General features: G+C 42.3%; 1 pseudogene; it reads right to left on the bottom strand.

Moving 5' to 3' along the window:
* The window catches only part of LOC105511390, a 17069-nt pseudogene extending 4104 nt beyond the window's left edge, over positions 1-12965 (bottom strand).
* Between the last annotated feature and the right edge of the window lie 4814 nt (positions 12966-17779).

Below are 17779 nucleotides of genomic sequence, written 5' to 3'. Positions count from 1 at the left end.
GACCTCTCCCCTCCTCACCAGCCAAGCTAGGTCCCAAGTTTTCCTCAGCCTCTGCTCTCCCACCCTATAATCCTTGTATCTCCCCTCCTTACACCCAGGCTGGCTTACAGTTTCGTTCCTTGACTAGCCCTCCCGACCTGCCCAGCAATTTCCTCTTAAAAAAGTGGCTAGAGCTAAAGGCATAGTCAAGGTTAATGCTCCTTTTTCTCTGTCAGACCTTTCCCAAATCAGCCAGCGTTTAGGCTCTTTCTCAATCAGACCCCACTAAATATATACAGGAATTCCGTCCTACAATTTAACCTGGAGTGACTTAAATGTCATTCTAACTTCTACCCTCTCCCCAGATGAACGGGAAAGAGTTTTTCTCTAGCCCAATCTCACACCAATAACCGCCAGCTTCATGAGCCAGACGTCCAGGAAAGCATTAGAGCAGTTCCCCAGGAAGATCCCCAATGGAACTATCAGGCAGATTCCCTAGGTGTAGCTAGGCAAGATTACATGGTTTCCTGCCTAGTTGAAGGGCTTAAAAAGGCAGCTTACAAAGCTGTTAATTGTGACAAACTTAAAGAAACTACCCAAGGTAAAGAACCCAGCCCAGTTCATGACCCGCTTAGCAGCAACCCTTAGACGCTTCACCGCCCTAGACCCAGAGGGACCAGAAGGCTGCCTTATTATTAATATGCATTTTGTCACCCAGTCAGCTCCTGACTGAAAAAGCTCCAGAAATTAGATTCCGGCCCTCAAACCCCACAACAGGACTTAATTAATCTCACCTTCAAGGTGTACAATAATAGAGAAGAGTTGCAATTACTTGCCTCCGCTGTGAGAGAAACCCCAGCCATATCTCCAGCACACAAAAACTTCAAAACGCCTAAGCCACAGCAGTCAGGTGTTCCTTCAGGACGTCCTCCCCAAGGATCTTGCTTCAAGTGCCAGAAATCTGGCCACTGGGCCAAGGAATGCCTGCAGCCTGGGATTCCTCCTAAGCTGTGTCCCATCTGTGCGGGACCCCACTGGAAACTGGACTGTTCCAACTGGCCCAAGGCTCTGACTGACTCCTTCCCAGATCTTCTCGGCTTAGTGACTGAAGACTGGCACTGCCCAATCGCCTCGGAAGCCTACAGGACCATCACAGATGCTTTCGGTAACTCTTACAGTGGAGGGTAAGTCCGTCCTCTTCTTAATTAATACGGAGGCTACCAACTCCACATTACCTTCTTTTCAAGGGTCTGTTTCCCTTGCCTCCACAACTGTTGCGTCAATATTTATACTGACTCTAAACATGCCTTTCATATCCTGCACCACCATGCTGTTTTATGGGCTGAAAGGTTTCCTCGCTAAGCAAGGGTCCTCCATCATTAATGCCTCTTTAATAAAAGAACTCTTCTCCAGGCTGCTTTACTTCCAAAGGAAGCTGGAGCCAGACACCGCAAGGGCCATCAAATGGCATCAGATCCCATCGCTCAGGGCAACGCTTATGCTGATAAGGTAGCTAAAAAAGCAGCTAGCTTTCCAACTTCTATCCCTCATGGCAGTTTCTCTCCTTCTCATCTGGCCAGTCCCACCTACTCCCCCGCTGTAACTTCCACCTACTCCCTGGCTGAAACTTCCACCTATCTCTTCTGACACAAGGCAAAGGGTTCTTGGGCCAAGGAAAATACCTCCTTCCATTCTATTCTATCGTCATTTCATAACCTCTTCCATGTAGGTTACAAGTCGCTAGCCCATCTCTTAGAACCTCTCATTTCCTTTCCATCGTGGAAATCTGTCCTCAAGGAAATCACTTCTCAGTTGTTCCATCTGCTGTTCTACTGCCCCTCAGGGAGTGTTCAGGCCCCCTCCCTTCCCAACACATCAAGCTCGGGGATTTGCCCCTGCCCGGGACTGGCAAATTGACTTCACTCACATGCCAGTAAACTAAAATATCTCTTAGTCTGTGTAGACACTTTCACTGGATAAGTAGAGGCCTTTCCCACAAGGTCTGAGAAGGCCACCGCGGTCATTTCTTCCCTTCTGTCAGACGTAATTCCTCGGTTTGGCCTTCCGACCTCTATACAGTCTGATAACGGACCAGCCTTTAATAGTCAAATCACCCAAGCAGTTTTTCAGGCTCTCGGTATTCAGTGACACCTTTATATCCGTTACCGTCCTCAATCTTCAGGAAAGGTAGAACAGACTAATAGTCTTTTAAAAACACACCTCACCAAGCTCAGTCACCAACTTAAAAAGGACTAGACAATACCTTTACCACTTGCCCTTCTCAGAATTCAGGCCTGTTCTCGGAATGCTACAGGGTACAGCCCATTTGAGCTCCTGTGTCGACACTCCTTTTTATTAAGTTCCGGTCTCATTCCAGACACCAGACCAACTTGGACTGCACCCCAAAAAACTTGTCATCCCTACTATCTTCTGTCTAGTCATACTCCTATTCACCGTTCTCAACTACTCATAAATGCCCTGCTCATGTTTACACTGCCGGTTTACACTGTTTCTCCAAACCATCACAGGTGATATCTCCTGGTGCTATCCCAAACCGCCACTCTAAATTCTCTCTTAAAGTAAATAAATAATCTTTGCTGGCGAGGCTATGCTGAACCTCCTTGGGCACTCTCTAATTAGATGTCCTAGGTCCTCCCAATTCTTAGTCCTTCAATACCTGTTTTTTTCTCCTTCTCTTACTCAGACCTTGTATCTTCTGTTTAGTTTTTCAATTCATACAAAACCGCATCCAGGCCATCACCAATCGTTCTATACGACAAATATTTCTTCTAACAACCCCACAATATCACCCCTTACCACAAAATCTTCCTTCAGCTTAATCTCTCCCACTCTAGGTTCCCACACCGCCCCTAATCCCGCTTGAGGCAGTCCTGAGAAACATTCCCCATTATCTCTCCATACCAACCCCCAAAAATTTTCACCGCCCCAACACTATTTTGTTTTATTTTTCTTATTAATATAAGAAAACAGGAATGTCAGGCCTCTGAGCCCAAGCCAAGCCATTGCATCCCCTGTGACCTGCATGTATATGCCCAGATGGCCTGAAGTAACTGAAGAATCACAAAATAAGATAAAATGCCCTGCCCCTGACTTAACTGATGACATTCCACCACAAAAGAAGTGAAAATGGCCGGTCCTTGCCTTAAGTGATGACATTACCTTGTGAAATTCCCTTTCCTGGCTCAAAAAGCTCCCCCACTGAGCACCTTGTGACCCCTACTCCTGCCCACCAGAGAACAACCCCCCTGTGACTGTAATTTTCCTTTACCTACCCAAATCTTATAAAATGGCCCCACCCTTATCTCCCTTGGCTGACTCTCTTTTCGGACTCAGCCTGCCTGCACCCAGGTGATTAAAAAGCTTTATTGCTCACACAAAGCCTGTTTGGTGGTCTCTTCACACAGACGCGCATGACACTATTTATCAAAAATTACACAAACAAAGATCATTCTTTTTGGGGCTAGGTTTACAGTTTTATAACTTTTATGCCAGATTTTGATGCCTTATAATATCTGGCAGAGATAAATATGAAACCACTTGATCAATAAATCTGAACAAAAATGTATATTGACAATTCATAAGACATTTCTAATATTATTTCACCAATAATTTTAAAGCCAGCTTATTTATTCAAGATTTTACTTAAGTCTCATGAGTACTCCTTAACTTTAAGTGAATTTGGTACCTTGTAGCAGCAACATATAACAAAATAGATGTGTGTACACATAAATACACATATACATACTCATATAAACAAAGATCCTATAGCTTTTGTTTTTGAACTCTAGCCAAGAGATATCAATGCAGACTCACCCGTTTATTAAAAAACAGTTCAATTCAAATGGTCGTTTTTATCTTAACACTAGTAAAGTAACAGCAGATTTAAAGCAGGCAGAAAAGAAAATAGAGGAATATATAGTCTGGCCAGCCTCTGCACAGGAGCCAGGTTTTACAAGCAGGACATGAGAGAGAGGAAAAGGAAATAAAAAGAAGAAACAGTAAAGTGATAGAAAGGGAGCTCAAGAGCTTCCAGTCACTTACACGGCACAGGGTTGATACTCGCATCACCCTTGTTTAGCTCCCATTCAGGAAAGACTCAACACCCAGGTCTACATGATATGGGATAGGACCCTCCCACCTTCACAAGTCACTGGTCAAGATGAGCTGTTTCAGTCATAGGGAGATAGGGGAGCCTGCAGTTGAGAGGACTAAGGCTGTAGGTGGCTCTCTGAAGATAGTTAGAAGAGTGAGATTGGAGGTAGAGAGGAAAGAAAGAAATCACGGCCCATTCACAAAGTACTTGCAAACAAACAGCATACTTCCAAACAAGTCTCCAATCAAGGAGGCTGAGTGAGGTCCTGAATGCCCCTCCCCAGGTCCAAATGGTTCCATAGGCCCAGCAAAGCTCTGATGGTGCTGCACTTGCAAATAGAAACACCTAAAAGGCTCACATGCTGTCACTAGCAGCCAAGTCTGAGGTAGAACAGGGCCCCAGTGATACCCCAAAGGAAGCAGAGGGTGATCGGGTGCACTTCCAGCTAACTCAGCCACTTTCAAAGTTTGCCAGGTTTTACAGAGGTCACTTTCTTTGTACCAGCAGAGAGTTGAAGGCAGCAGGTGTGCCTTGAGGCAAAAGGGAGGCTCCCCCAAAACAAAAGCATTTTTGGCAGCTGCTGAGAAGTTCCCGGATGTTCCTGTCATGAGATCTGCTAGCCATGAGCAGCTGGTGCTCACAGGTGACCCCACACCTTGCCCGGTAGCAACACCTGGCTGTCAGGCACAGACTCACCCAGAGCATGCAGCACTTTCTCTATATGCGCCACCAAAACTGTAACCGAAATGCAGGTTCAGCTATTTGCTGCTTGCAGAGTCCAATTAGGTCTGGTATAAAGAAAGTGATTTTTTTTTTTTTATTCAAAGCTAGATGAGGGGAACAAGTACAGGCTTCCTGCCTAAGGGTATCACTTTGCTTTTGGAACAGAAAGGGGAACAAGTACAGGCTTCCTGCCTAAAATAGAACTTTGCTTTTGGAGCAGAAAGTGCGCACTTTTAAAGGGAGCTTAACATGAACGGCACATGGGGTGGGGGGAAGTAAGCAAGTGGGACTTCTACATGTTAGCTTTGTACCTTATCTACTAGGTGGTCAAGGCGGTGACTGCCTGTGTCTTTGTGAGCATGTGTACTTTGGGTTGTGAATTGACTGTTATCTCTCAAGGCAACCTCCTGGTGGGTGAGATTTCCTTTCTGGAGCTCCTAAGCAGATAGTTAAATGAACTTGCCCTGTAGGGAATGTCTGGTGAAGGGGAGGTAAAAGGCTATACTTGCATTTCTAAAGGACTAACTAGAAAGTGGGAAAAGGAGGAAAGAGAAAAGAACATAGAAAAAATAAATACATTTTCTCTTACAAAAAATGGGAAAGTTGGTTACAGTTCCAGCTACTTGGGAAGCTGAAGCAGGAGGATTGCTTGAGCCTGGGAGGTCAAGGCTGCAGTCAACCATGATCACACCACTGCATTCCAGCCTGGGTGACAGAGTGAGACCCTCTCTCAAAAATGAAAAGTGATATGGTTTTGCTCTGTGTCTCCACCCAACTCTCATCTCGAATTGTAATTCCCATGTGCTGAGGAAGGGACCTGTAGTCCCCACGTGTCAAAGGAGGGAGGTGATTGGATCATGGGGGCAGTTTCCTCCATGCTGTTCTCGTGATAGTGAGTGAGTTCTCATGAGATCTGATGGTTTTATAAGTGTTTGGAAGTTCTTCCTTCTCTTTTTTCTGTCGCTCTCACCTGCTGCCATGTGAGACATGCCTGCTTCCCCTTCCACTGAAAGAAGCCAGACACACTTCTCAGCTTCCTGGGCCCAACACAAACACATTCCTCCATACATCACAACTTCCAGGGCCCAGTGTAAACATTCCAAACTTCCAGGGCCCAGTGTAAACATTCCAAACTTCCAGGGCCCAGTACAAACATTCCTCCATACATCACAATTTCCAGGGCCCAGTACAAACACCACCTGGAGAGTCCCCCGATAAGGTTACAACCGTTTGCACTAAGAGCACAGAAACCAATGGGAAACGGCTAATTGTATAATTCAAAATGTTAACCAATTGTAATGCTGTAACCAAAAGAATTCCCTTGTTCCTCTGTAACCTTACATATCCTGTTTACATCGGGCTATAAAAAGCGAGCACACGCATTGTTCGGGGCCCTCTTGTATGTTGTGGAACGGAGGGACCAAGTTCCAACTTGCAGTAAAGATCCTTGCCGCTTGGCTTTGACTCTGGACTCTGGTGGTCTTCTTCGGGGAATAAACGGTCTGGGCATAACACCACTATAATTGTAAGTTTCCTGAGGCCTGCCAGCCATGTAGAACTGTGAGCTGATTAAACCTCTTTCCTTCATAAATTACCCAGTCTCAGGTATTTCTTTACAGCAGTGTGAAAACAAACTAATACTTGAAAGAGAGAGAGAGAGAGAAGCAGAGAGACAGAAAGAGCAAGCAAGCAAGCAAGCAAGCAAGCTTTTCCTGGCCATCTTAACTGAACTTTTACTTACACCATTTTGTCCTTGGTTTGAGCAAATGATGGTACAATACATAGGACTAATGTCTTAGCTCTGTGCTTTTGAGATATACATTTTCTATCTCATTTCACCCAAGAATGGTCCCTTTATAAAGACAAATGTAGGGTTACCTAGATAATAATTGCCTAGGGCAATAAAATAGGCAATTGGAAGAGTGTATGGGAAAAAAAACCTATTTAAAAACTGGCTAACAAGACTCGTGTAAACTTTTAAGATCTGCTTCTATCTGTGTATCTGTGTCATGTGTATGATGTTTCACTACCAAAATTTATGATAGCGCTCCAACTAATTGGCTTAAAGAAAAAAAGTAAGTGCTTAAATCAAATACTTTATCAGAAAAACAGAAACTTTAACTCAAATATCTTTTTGTTCACATGACCTTAATAATCTTTAGTAAATAAAGGTAATTTTGTAATTACTGGTAAAATAAAATCAAATCATCTTCAGAATTTAATGTAGACATTTGATCTGAATTAGGTAGGTCAGATGCTATCTTTGCTAGATGTTTTAAGGTTATAAACTGCTTCTGGAATATTTTTGGTGCTTATTTGACTTGCCTGTGTTAGCACCTTTAGATTCTAGGCTCTAGAAGGTGGCATGGTAGGGCCTGGGGACATGTGGAATTCTCTCTGGCCCAACTATGCCTCCTCACCGTGGTAGGAAGGGTCATGTATTATCTGCAGCTCTCTCCTTTTGTCCTGGGCTACACATCTGACATATAACATAAATTGCTTACCTCCTAGGTTTTTTGTTTAAAAATTATGAAGAGTTAACATTGTAACTAATATATGTAATTAAAACCACTAGATAGAAGAGAAAAATTCTATATGTAAAGTAGATAAGGAAAGTAGGATGTGTTTTTGGTAAAAGGTCAGAGAAATGTAGTTTTGTATTTTTTTTTTTTTTAAAGGGAAAGTGATTTTTCCTAGCTTAGAGGTTTTTAAGTTGTTTTAAATGGAAGGAGAAATGACAGATAAAATGAAATGGATATAGAAAATTGGAAAAGTAAATTTTTCTCCTAAGATAAAATGATAGGATAAAACTGAAGCTTTAAGTAAGATTTGTGATGAATTGATCTTATGAAAGGAATTTTTTTGTGTGATCAAGTTGGCTACAATTTAAAGGGTATTATTTAGTTTTTCTGTAAATTAAACATTAATATCAAGAGCACACTGATGCAGGGCCAGAGTCAGAAACCCTGTGTTGGAATAAAAGGGTTTTTTTAGAGCGCTGATCTGTTCTTTACTAGAAAATTCTAAAAGATTTACAGATATCTTACCTTATGGTCAAAGTGATTGAGATTGAATGGATTTGTTTATAAGATTTTAGTAAAAATTAACTTCAGTGTTAGTAATACACTATGCAAAGGCAAAATTTGGTTTTCTCTTTTAAACAAGATTTTCATGTAATAATTAAGAAACAGTAAAATATGTTTGCTTACTATTTGAGTAAACTGCCAAAAAAAAAAAGAAAAAAAGAGGAAAGTAAAGAGACAGATTCAGTTGGCTGCGTGCTATCTTTATTAGGTCTTATTGTTTGGGAAACTGAGTCTCTTCTCTATCAAAGAGTAAAGATTTTTTTTTTCTTTTTGGAAATATTTGAGTTATCACTTTTGTCTAAATGAATAACCTGTGATACTATTTTGTGATCTCAAGTGTTTTCAACTTTTGAAATTTGACAAGCTTTCCAAAATCAAAATTTCAGGTTTGAAATTTAGTCTTTTTGACCTCATTAACTTTTTTAGATATTAGGATCCCTGAAGTCCAAAAGAGATTTTGGACTTACTTGCCTTATTTGGTGTGTTAAAATCATAAAGGAAGCATTGTCAAATATCAAATGTTTATTTAACTTTGAGTTAAATAAATATTAGTAGGTGTTCCAAAATCGTATGAGATTCCTGTAATCCTGATATGTCTTAGTATATATTATATTATCAGTAGTAATTATGATTCTGATGTAAATTGCATGTCACAGAAATAAGCAAATTTTCTTGCCAATTGTATCTTCAACCATGACTGTCCTAAGACTTTTTTTTTTTTTTTTTTTTAGATAGGAGTCTCACTCTGTCACCCAGGCTGAAGTGCAGTTGCATGATCTCAGCTCGCTGAGCAACCTCTGCTTCCCAGGCTCAAGTGATCCACCCACCTGAGCACCCCTGTAGTTGGGACTACAGCCTCATGCCACCACGCCCAGCTAATTACTTTATTTTCGGTACAGATAGGATCTCCCTGTGTTGTCCAGGCTGATCTTGAGCTCCTGGACTCAAGAGATCCACCTGCTCAGGCTCCTAAAATGCTGCGATTACAGGTATGAGCCACTGCACCTGGCCTGTCCTAAGACTTCTGTCATCTATGGACAGTTATTGTTTTCCTTTGATTCTTCTCAAAAAGTAGTTTATGATCAGCTACAGTTCAAAAGTTACTTCCTCTTTAGGGAAGTTCATGGAAAGGACTCTGACGGGTGCTTTTGAATGCAGGTTTCTAATAAGTTTGGAGGCTGTGTCATTGGACTAGAGAGAAAATTGCCAGATCTTTCATTGAAGAGCTGATATATTCATGAGGATTGTGGTCCCAATCTTGGACAGAACAAAGGTTAATTAAATGGGACTGAACTAATATATAACTGAAATAATTTTTTATACCTTTTTTGTTTGGAACATTGCTGATACTATTTTGTTTTGTTTTTCAGAGTCAAGAAAACTTTTTCTTTTCCTTTTTTGAGGGGTGGGTTCTTGCTCTGTTGCCCAGGCTGCAGTGCAGTGGCATGATCTCAGCTCACAGAAACCTCGACTGCCCAGGTTCAAGCAATCCTCCCACCTCAGCCTCTCGAGTAACTGGGACTACAGGTGTGCACCACCACACCGAGATAATTTTTTTGTATTATTATCTGTAGAGATGAGGTCTCACTATGTTTCCCTGGCTGGTCTTGAACAACTAGGCTCAAGCTACTTTCCCACCCTAACCTCCCAAAGTACTGGGATTACAGGCATGAGCCACTGTGCCCAGCTGAAAACTTTTTTGAGTTATTTATAGCTTTTAACAATTGAGTATACTCTTGTGAGTAAAATTTCTGTCTACCTGATTTCTCCAGAATTTGGAAACCATCTGAGTATTCTTAATTTATGGCAGTACAGTTATTTGCATAGGTTCAATAAAAATCTGTTTTTGTTTTTGTTTAGTAACAGGTCACAAGTGGAGACACTGGGTATTTTACCAAGGCTTTGACTGGAATGGCATATTTTCAGATATAAGAAGACTGCTTTGAGTAATTGAGATGGACTTTATAGAGCTCATAGCCCGTTGGAAAAACTGGCATGGTGGTGTGCCTGTAGTCCCACTTACTCAGGAGACTGAAGTGGGAGGATTGCTTGAGCCAGGGAGGTCGAGGCTGCAGTGAGTCATGATCCCGCCACTGCACTCCAGTCTCGGTGACACAGTGACAGCCTGTCTCAAAAACAACAACAACAATAAACTCCACAGACCAAAGTACAGATACAGTTGATCTTTACTTATGGATTCTGTGTTTGAGAATTTGCCTACTTGCTAATATTTATTTGTCAGCCTAAAATACTCATGGTATTCTTATGGTCTATATTTTGGACCTGCACAGAACAGTGAAAAATTTGAATCTCCTGGTGTGACCCACTGCACCCCAAATTTGAGTTATCCCAGTGAGGTAAAACAAGACCAAGTTCTGCCTTCTTGTTCTGGCTGTCATACGGTAAAACAAGTGTCATTTTTGTGGTCAATTTAGTGCTAAGCATAGCATTAAATTCATTTGTGTGCTGCTTTGTTGCTGATTTTGCTGTTTAAAATGGCCCCAAGCATGGGGTAAAGTGCTGTCTAATGTTCCTAAGTGCAAGAAGGCAGTGATGTATTATTTTGGGTAAAAGACACATAGATAGGTTTTGTTCAGTCATGAATTACAGTGCTGTTGGCCATGAGTTCAACGTTAATGAGTCACCAATACATATTTAACAAGGTGTCTTTAAACAGAAATACATATAAAACCAGGTTATTTGCTTTTATTTTGTTTCTGCATATTTATCAGTTAATACACATTAAACATAGATTGATACATTTGTCTCTTTATATGTACTGATTGCTTGATGAAATTGTCATGAGCAGAGTCTCCCAGGAACCTAAACCCTTTTTTCCCTATGAGCAATGGTTCAGTATTTGATTCAGCGTCTGTGGTGATTTTATAGAACAGAGCTACTGCAAATAACGGGAATAGGCTGTACATGCAACAGCATGGACCCATCTCACAGACACGTGAGTCAGACAAGGAGTATGTCTGACTCTATTCTATTTGCATCATGCTCAAGACCAGGCAAATCTGATCTATGGAAGCCAGAAAGGCGATGACCTCAGGAGGCGCACTGACTAGCAGACAGCGTGAGGGCACTCTTGGGTTGATGGAAATGTTCTCTCTCTCCACCTAAGTGTTGCAAATTAATCTGGACTGTGCGATATGGTTTTATTTAACCACTGCTGGGGCTGGGAGTGGCGGCTCACACCTGTAATCCCAGCACTTTGGGAGTCCGAGGCAGGAGGTTCTCTTGAACCCAAGAACTCGAAACCAGCCTGGGCAACATAATGAGATTCCGTCTCTACTGAAAATAAAAAAAAATTAGCCAGGCGTGGTGGTTTTACTTATGACTGCCCAGCTCTTAAAATCTTTCCCTTTGGGTTTGCTAGTTGCATTGTTCCTCTACAGCCACTTGGTGGCAGTGTTGGAGAAGTGACCAAAACGGCTGAAATTGAAGTTCCGGTCCTTTCTAGTTCAACTAAAGGGCTGTTTCGCTTCTGGCTGTGTCCTCCGTCCTCCTTTAAGGGAACTCTTGCCTCTACCAACCTCTCTTGTGACACGATGCCAACAATGTCCTAAGGGGAGCGCTCTACAGGGGTCGGAGGAAATATTGTGGTAAAGCAGTGTCAATCCTTGAGCCTCTCTATCCCTGCGGCCTAACCATCCCGCAGGCCCTTCACACCATTTCATGCCTGATCCCTTTTTCTGTTCCTTTCCTGCCCTCCTAGCCCCGCTCCTTGGGCACTGGGTGTGCCCTTAGGCTGTCAAATTCAACACCCTGAGGCCGTATGCGGTGGCTCAGGCCTGTAATCCCAGCACTGTGGGAGGCCGAGGCGGGTGGATCACAAGGTCAGGAGTTCTAGACCAGCCTGACCAACATGGTGAAACCTCATCTCTACTAAAAATACAAAAAGTAGCCGGGCCTAGTGGCATATGCCTGTAATCCCAGCTACTCAGGAGGCTGAGGCAGGATAATTGCTTGAATCCAGTAGGTGGAGGTTGCAGTGAGCTGAGATGGTGCCACTGAACTCCAGCCTGGATGACAGCCAGACTCTGTCTCAAAAGAAAAAAAAAAAAAAAGTTCAACACCCTAAGCCTGATCTTCCATCACTGGGAGAAGGTCACATACTGGGAAATTCGGTCGTGCAAAGTGTATGATCCCCATGTCACACAATTCATGTTTCTAGAAGTAAAACCTGTTTATCAACAGGGAATGAAAAATGCTTCATCCTTTTCCAGTCAGCTGCTAACAAGAATGAATTAAATCCACACTGGAGAACTGGGGGTATTTTCAAGATCTCTTATTAAGCCGTAAGAGCAAAATGTAGAGAAATGAGCATAATAACACAATGACCGAACTTCTGTCTCCGTGTATTTGTATATGATTATATGAGCATAAAGGAAGTATGGAACGATACATACCAGGCTGTTACCACCGTGTTCTTGGGATGGGGTGGCCATGAGCAGATAAACAATGGCGGGGAGGAAAAAAAAGCCTTCACTGCAAAATGGCTCATGCGAACAGCACCATGTATAACATTTTAATCTCTTTTATTTAATTACAAGTTAGATGTATTATCTCTATATAGCTATGTGTGTGCATACATAGACACACAGACACATATACTTATGTATAAATTAAAGCTGTTTTTTTCCTATATATTTTCTGCCTTTTACATTATGCCTAGACCTTGGTCACACCAAAATTAAAATTATAAAAGCATTTTATCTCTGGTTTCTCTGGATAGCTTTGTTTTATTTTACACTAATATCCTTAGTTCATCTGAAGCTTTTTTTCATATAAGTTGTAAGGTAGGGGTTTAATATAATAAAGTTTTATTTTCAAATTTTCTACAATCTTTAAAGCTGTAGTGTATTAGCAGGCACCACACAGTGGCAAGTTAGTACGAGTATAGATTCAGCATGTAATTGTGAAGCCGAGGGGGGATGGCCCTGGGAGGGTGGAGTCCAAGATCTCCTGAGATCAGTAGAGGTGGAGAAGGACCAATGTATGTGACTCTGGCTACTCGTACCTGTAGCTCTTCCTGTTGTCCTGGGGACTTTGGCCATTTCTGAGTTTGCCAAGATGGGAAAAGGTCTGTTTCCGAGGGTAGCCTGCTTTGTAGGTTTTCAGAGTGCCCCCACCCCTTTCAGAAAGCAAGAGGCAAACAGACGTGTTTCCTTGACTTCAGGCAGAAAGGTTCCATCCAGGACCTCCATCAGGGGCTATTCTCTATCAATAAGCAATCTGCAGCCAATTGAAGCCAAGGCACCTGTGTCGCCCCTTTCCAGCTCATTTTCTACCCCAGGTGGACTTCTCAGTGGTGGGGAGCAGCTGTCCTTCTCCCCCTCCTTCTGTCTGACTCTTTATCCCAGTACTCAGAGTCCTCATTACCAATTTACTTCACATGCCTGAGGCCCATCTTGATTTCCTGGACTTTCTAGGAAGGTAGTAGATTCTTGCAGTTATCTTCTCTCCTGTTTGTCCTATATACACTAAAGAGGCCAGGTGCAATGGTTCACACCTGTAATCCCAGTACTTTGGGAAGCTGAGGTGGGAGGATAGCTTGGGCCCAGGAGTTCGAGACCAGCCTGGGAAACAAAGCAGAAAACCAGTCTCTATACAAAATAAAAGATTAGCTGGACACGGTGGCCTACACCAGTAGTCCCAGCTACACAGGCAGCTGAGGTGGGAGGTTCAGTTGAGACTGGGAGGTTGAGGCTGCAGTGAACCATGATCATATCACTGCACTGCAGCCTGGGTTATAGAGCGAGACCCTGTCTCCAAATAAATAAATAAATAAGAAATAGAAATTGAAAGAAAATCCTCAAAGCTGGGAAATTTCTGTTATACTGAACACTGTTAGAGCACAAAGAATTAAACAAAGGAAGGCCAGAGGGTGATAAAAGTTTGCTCCCATTCCAAATTGGAATAGAATGATAGAACACGTTAAAATAAAAAAGAAAAATCTCAACAGATGGTAGAAAGTCAAAAGTGTGGAGGAGCAAAATAAATACATCTTCAGAATTTATTAAAACAATGTCGGAGATGAAATGGCCAGGATTCCATGGTTTGTTACATTATTTTTTAAAAAAACTGCCCAAGAGGAATGAGATGATCTTAAAAATGCAGCTCTGATTGAGTAATCCCAAATGGTTTCAGTAAGGATGGCAAGGGGGCTGTACTTGGAGAACTCAGTGTGTTGGTTGGGAAAGGGCTGAGATGAGCTCTTGAATGGACAGGTACAAAGGAAAGAGAGGAGACAGAGAACATGAGAGGGCGACATACACCTTGGTGAGTCATTGCTGTTGTTTGGAGCCTCCCAGGCTGTCGTACTTTGTGATGGCAGCCTTGGGAAACCAAGAGTCCTGCCACCTCGGCCTCCCAAAGTGCTGGGATTACAGGAATGAGACACCATGCCTGGCCCCATTTCATTTTTTTAAGAGAGTTTTAAACCTGGAAAAATGTATACGCAATGGTGTCTGGAATTTAGCAGGTAGTTAACAGTTATCCCTGTGGATAAACTGAAAAAGTACCAGACATGAAAAAGGAAAATTCAATAGATTAAATTTTGTTGAGTAGTCAAAGAAAAAGCATGTTGATGAATGGGGCCATGAGAACTTGGAAGGTAGATTCTATTTTCATGATGTGGGGGATCTGTCAAGTGTCCAATTCTAGATACAATTTGTCTTAATAATTGAGATGAAGGTATAGAAAGCACATAGAACAAATTTGTAAATAGATTGACAGGTGGAAAGATAGCAAATAATATCAGAAAAAAAAAACAGAGATATGTCTTGTTGGCTAATGTATCTGATTTTCATTTTGGGAAAGTATGACTTCTAGTCATGCAAGTGCCATCAATCTATTAATAACAGAGACAGGAGAACAAGGATGACAGAGAAGCTGAAAGGAGAGTCAACTACATTGCTAAGTTCTAAGAAGGAGAAGAACAGGGAAAGAATTTAGTTTTGAAAATGCAAAACAGGAAGACAGATTGGTAAGAAGTTGTGTGTACATTTAACAGAGAAGTATATGTGAAACAAAGGAGGCTGGAGAAACTCACCATGAGGGATTGTGATGTTATTAATAGATTACAGGTAAGTTTAACCAAACTATTTAGGGTGCCAATGATCATAATACATATTTTACAAAGGAAAAACCTAGTGGCTTAAAACAACATACATTTATTACCTGACAGGTAAAGAAGTTGAGCGTGGCTTAGCTGGGTCCTCTGGCTTAGGGGCTCTCACAAGGCTGCAGTCAAAGTCTTGGCTGGATCTGTGGACATATGAAGGCTCGCCTGGGGAAGGACCCACTTCTGTGTTCACTTACATGGTTATTAGCAGAATTCAGTCGCTCATAGGTTGTAGGACTGAGGGCCTCAGAGCCTTACTGGCTGTTGGCTGGACACATCCTTGCTACATTGGCCTTTTCATATTGCAGTTCATGGCATGGCAGCTGGCTTCTCTTAGAGCAGGCAAGCAAGAGAGGAAGAGGAAAAAAGCAAGTCAGGAGCCATAATCTTTTTGACATCTTCTCACTTTTGGCATATTCTTTCTGTTAGAAGAAAGTCCTCAGGTCTAGCCCAGACTCAAGAGGAGGAATTACACAAGAGTATGAGGACCAGAAAGTGGGATCACTAGATGCCATTTTGGAAACTGGCTACTATATGGGGCATAAGCAGGATTAGACTTTGTCAAAAGCAGAAATGCTTCACAGATAAATGTTTGTATTCCTATATTAAGAAAGATGTACAGATGGTTCCTGACTTATGACTTATGGTTTTCTTACTTTATGATGGTGTGAAAGAGATATGCATTCAGTAGAAGCTGTCCTTTGAGTTTTGAATTTTGATCTTTTCCCAGGATAGCAATATGCAATATCATATTCTCTCTTGGTGCAAGGGAGCCGTAGCTCCCAGTCAGCCACACAATCATGACAGTAAATAACTAGTACTGTGTTGTCAGATGATTTGGTCCAACTGTAGGCTCATATAAGTGTTCTGAGCACACGTAGGGTAGACTAGGCTAAGCTATAATGTTTGATAGGTTAGGTATATTAGATGCATTTTTGACTTATGATAGTTTCGATGTATGATGGGTTTATGTGGATGTAATCCCATTGTACATTGAGTGTCAGATTAAAAAAACAAGAAAGGCCTCTAAAAATGGAAAGAGCGATCTATGGAAAGAATGTGGTGAAGGGGATACTTGGCTGGAAAAGAAAAACCAAGAACCTAAGAGAAAAATGAGAAAACTATTATATAAGGAAGGTGTGTGCCCATAAACTAGAGCTTCTATTTAAGCATTAAAATAATCTCAAAAGCTGGGTGTGGTGGCTCATGCCTTAAATCTCAGCACTTTGGGAGACTCAGGAAAGAGGACTGCTTGAGCCCAGGAGTTTGAGGCCACCCCGGGCAACAAAGTGAGATCTTGTCTCCACAAAAAATTAAAAAATTAGCCGGGTGTGGTGGTGCACATCTGTGGTCCAAGCTACACGGGAGGCTGAGGCAGGAGAACTGCTTGAGCTCAGGAGGTGGAGGCTGCAGTGAACTGAGATCGTGCCACTGCACTCTAGCCTGCGTGACTGAGTGAGACTGCCTCAAAAAAAAAAAATCTCGGCCGGGCGCGGTGGCTCAAGCCTGTAATCCCAGCACTTTGGGAGGCCGAGACGGGCGAATCACGAGGTCAGGAGATCGAGACCATCTTGGCTAACACGGTGAAACCCCGTCTCTACTAAAAAATACAAAAACACTAGCCGGGCGAGGTGGCGGGCGCCTGTAGTCCCAGCTACTCAGGAGGCTGAGGCAGGAGAATGGCGTAAACCCGGGAGGCGGAGCTTGCAGTGAGCTGAGATCCGGCCACTGCACTCCAGCCCGGGCGACAGAGCAAGACTCCATCTCAAAAAAAAAAAAAAAAAAAAAATCTCAAAAGACCCCAGAAGATAGGACCAACCAGACAAATGGAATAGTTTATATGATAAACTGCTGCTTTCAAGACAACATAGAGTTCAAAGACTTTTGTCCCCAGCCGCCAAAAAATACTTGCCAAGGAGACAACACAATAGCTAACACCTGAATGTGCCATTGTAAGAAACTTCTAGAGCTAACTGGCAAAGACCTACTTTTATATTTAACATAGGTAAACTATATTTTCAAGGGCTTCTTTTTTTTTTTTGGAATTAAAAAGGAGGAAGAATCACAGTGTTGGGGGAATTCCTTTAGAACAGGCCATCTCTTCCCTATTCTAGGAGGTGGGCCTGGTGCTCTGGCCCTGGCTCACCTTTCCGGCCTTTCCCACCCCTCCCTGCCAAGCACCTCTGCTGCAGCCATACTGGCCTCCCCAGCTGTCACGGGAACACCAGCTTCTCCCGAAATCTCATTTCCTTTAGGAAGAACTTCCCTGATCAGCACGTAAAATAGCATCGATCTTGACACATCCTGTTTCCCTGCTTTTATTTTTCTTTATAGCAATTTCCACTTTCTGAATTTAAATGTTTTATTTCTTTGTTTATTGCCTGACTCCTCTGAGATAAAAGCTCTATGAATTCAAGGACTGGGCTCACTTCTGTAGGACCTGGAAAAGTATGCCATTGGCTCTTATCAAGCAGATGAAAGAAAAAAATACAGTAAGTGAAGTCCATAAAAAATAGAAGAACCCAACAGAAAATGGGCGAAAAAAGTGAAGAACAATGACAATTTGCTAGAGCTGCACTAATATAAATTTATGCGCATGAGGAATATTTGGAGTTTTGTATAATATGTAATCCATTAAAAAAATTCCGAGAGATCCAAACGAACTAAAGTACTTGAAAATGTTTAAGTCCGCCGCGAAGCAACTCTCGCGCCCCCTGTCGGCGCGCTGGCTAATTTCCGCGGATT

This window comes from Colobus angolensis, unplaced genomic scaffold (genome assembly GCF_000951035.1).
Source record: "Colobus angolensis palliatus isolate OR3802 unplaced genomic scaffold, Cang.pa_1.0 Scaffold2, whole genome shotgun sequence".
NCBI classification, from domain to species: domain Eukaryota; kingdom Metazoa; phylum Chordata; class Mammalia; order Primates; family Cercopithecidae; genus Colobus; species Colobus angolensis.
Note: the sequence above shows the minus strand (reverse complement) of the source record. Positions and strands in the feature narration are given on the sequence as shown.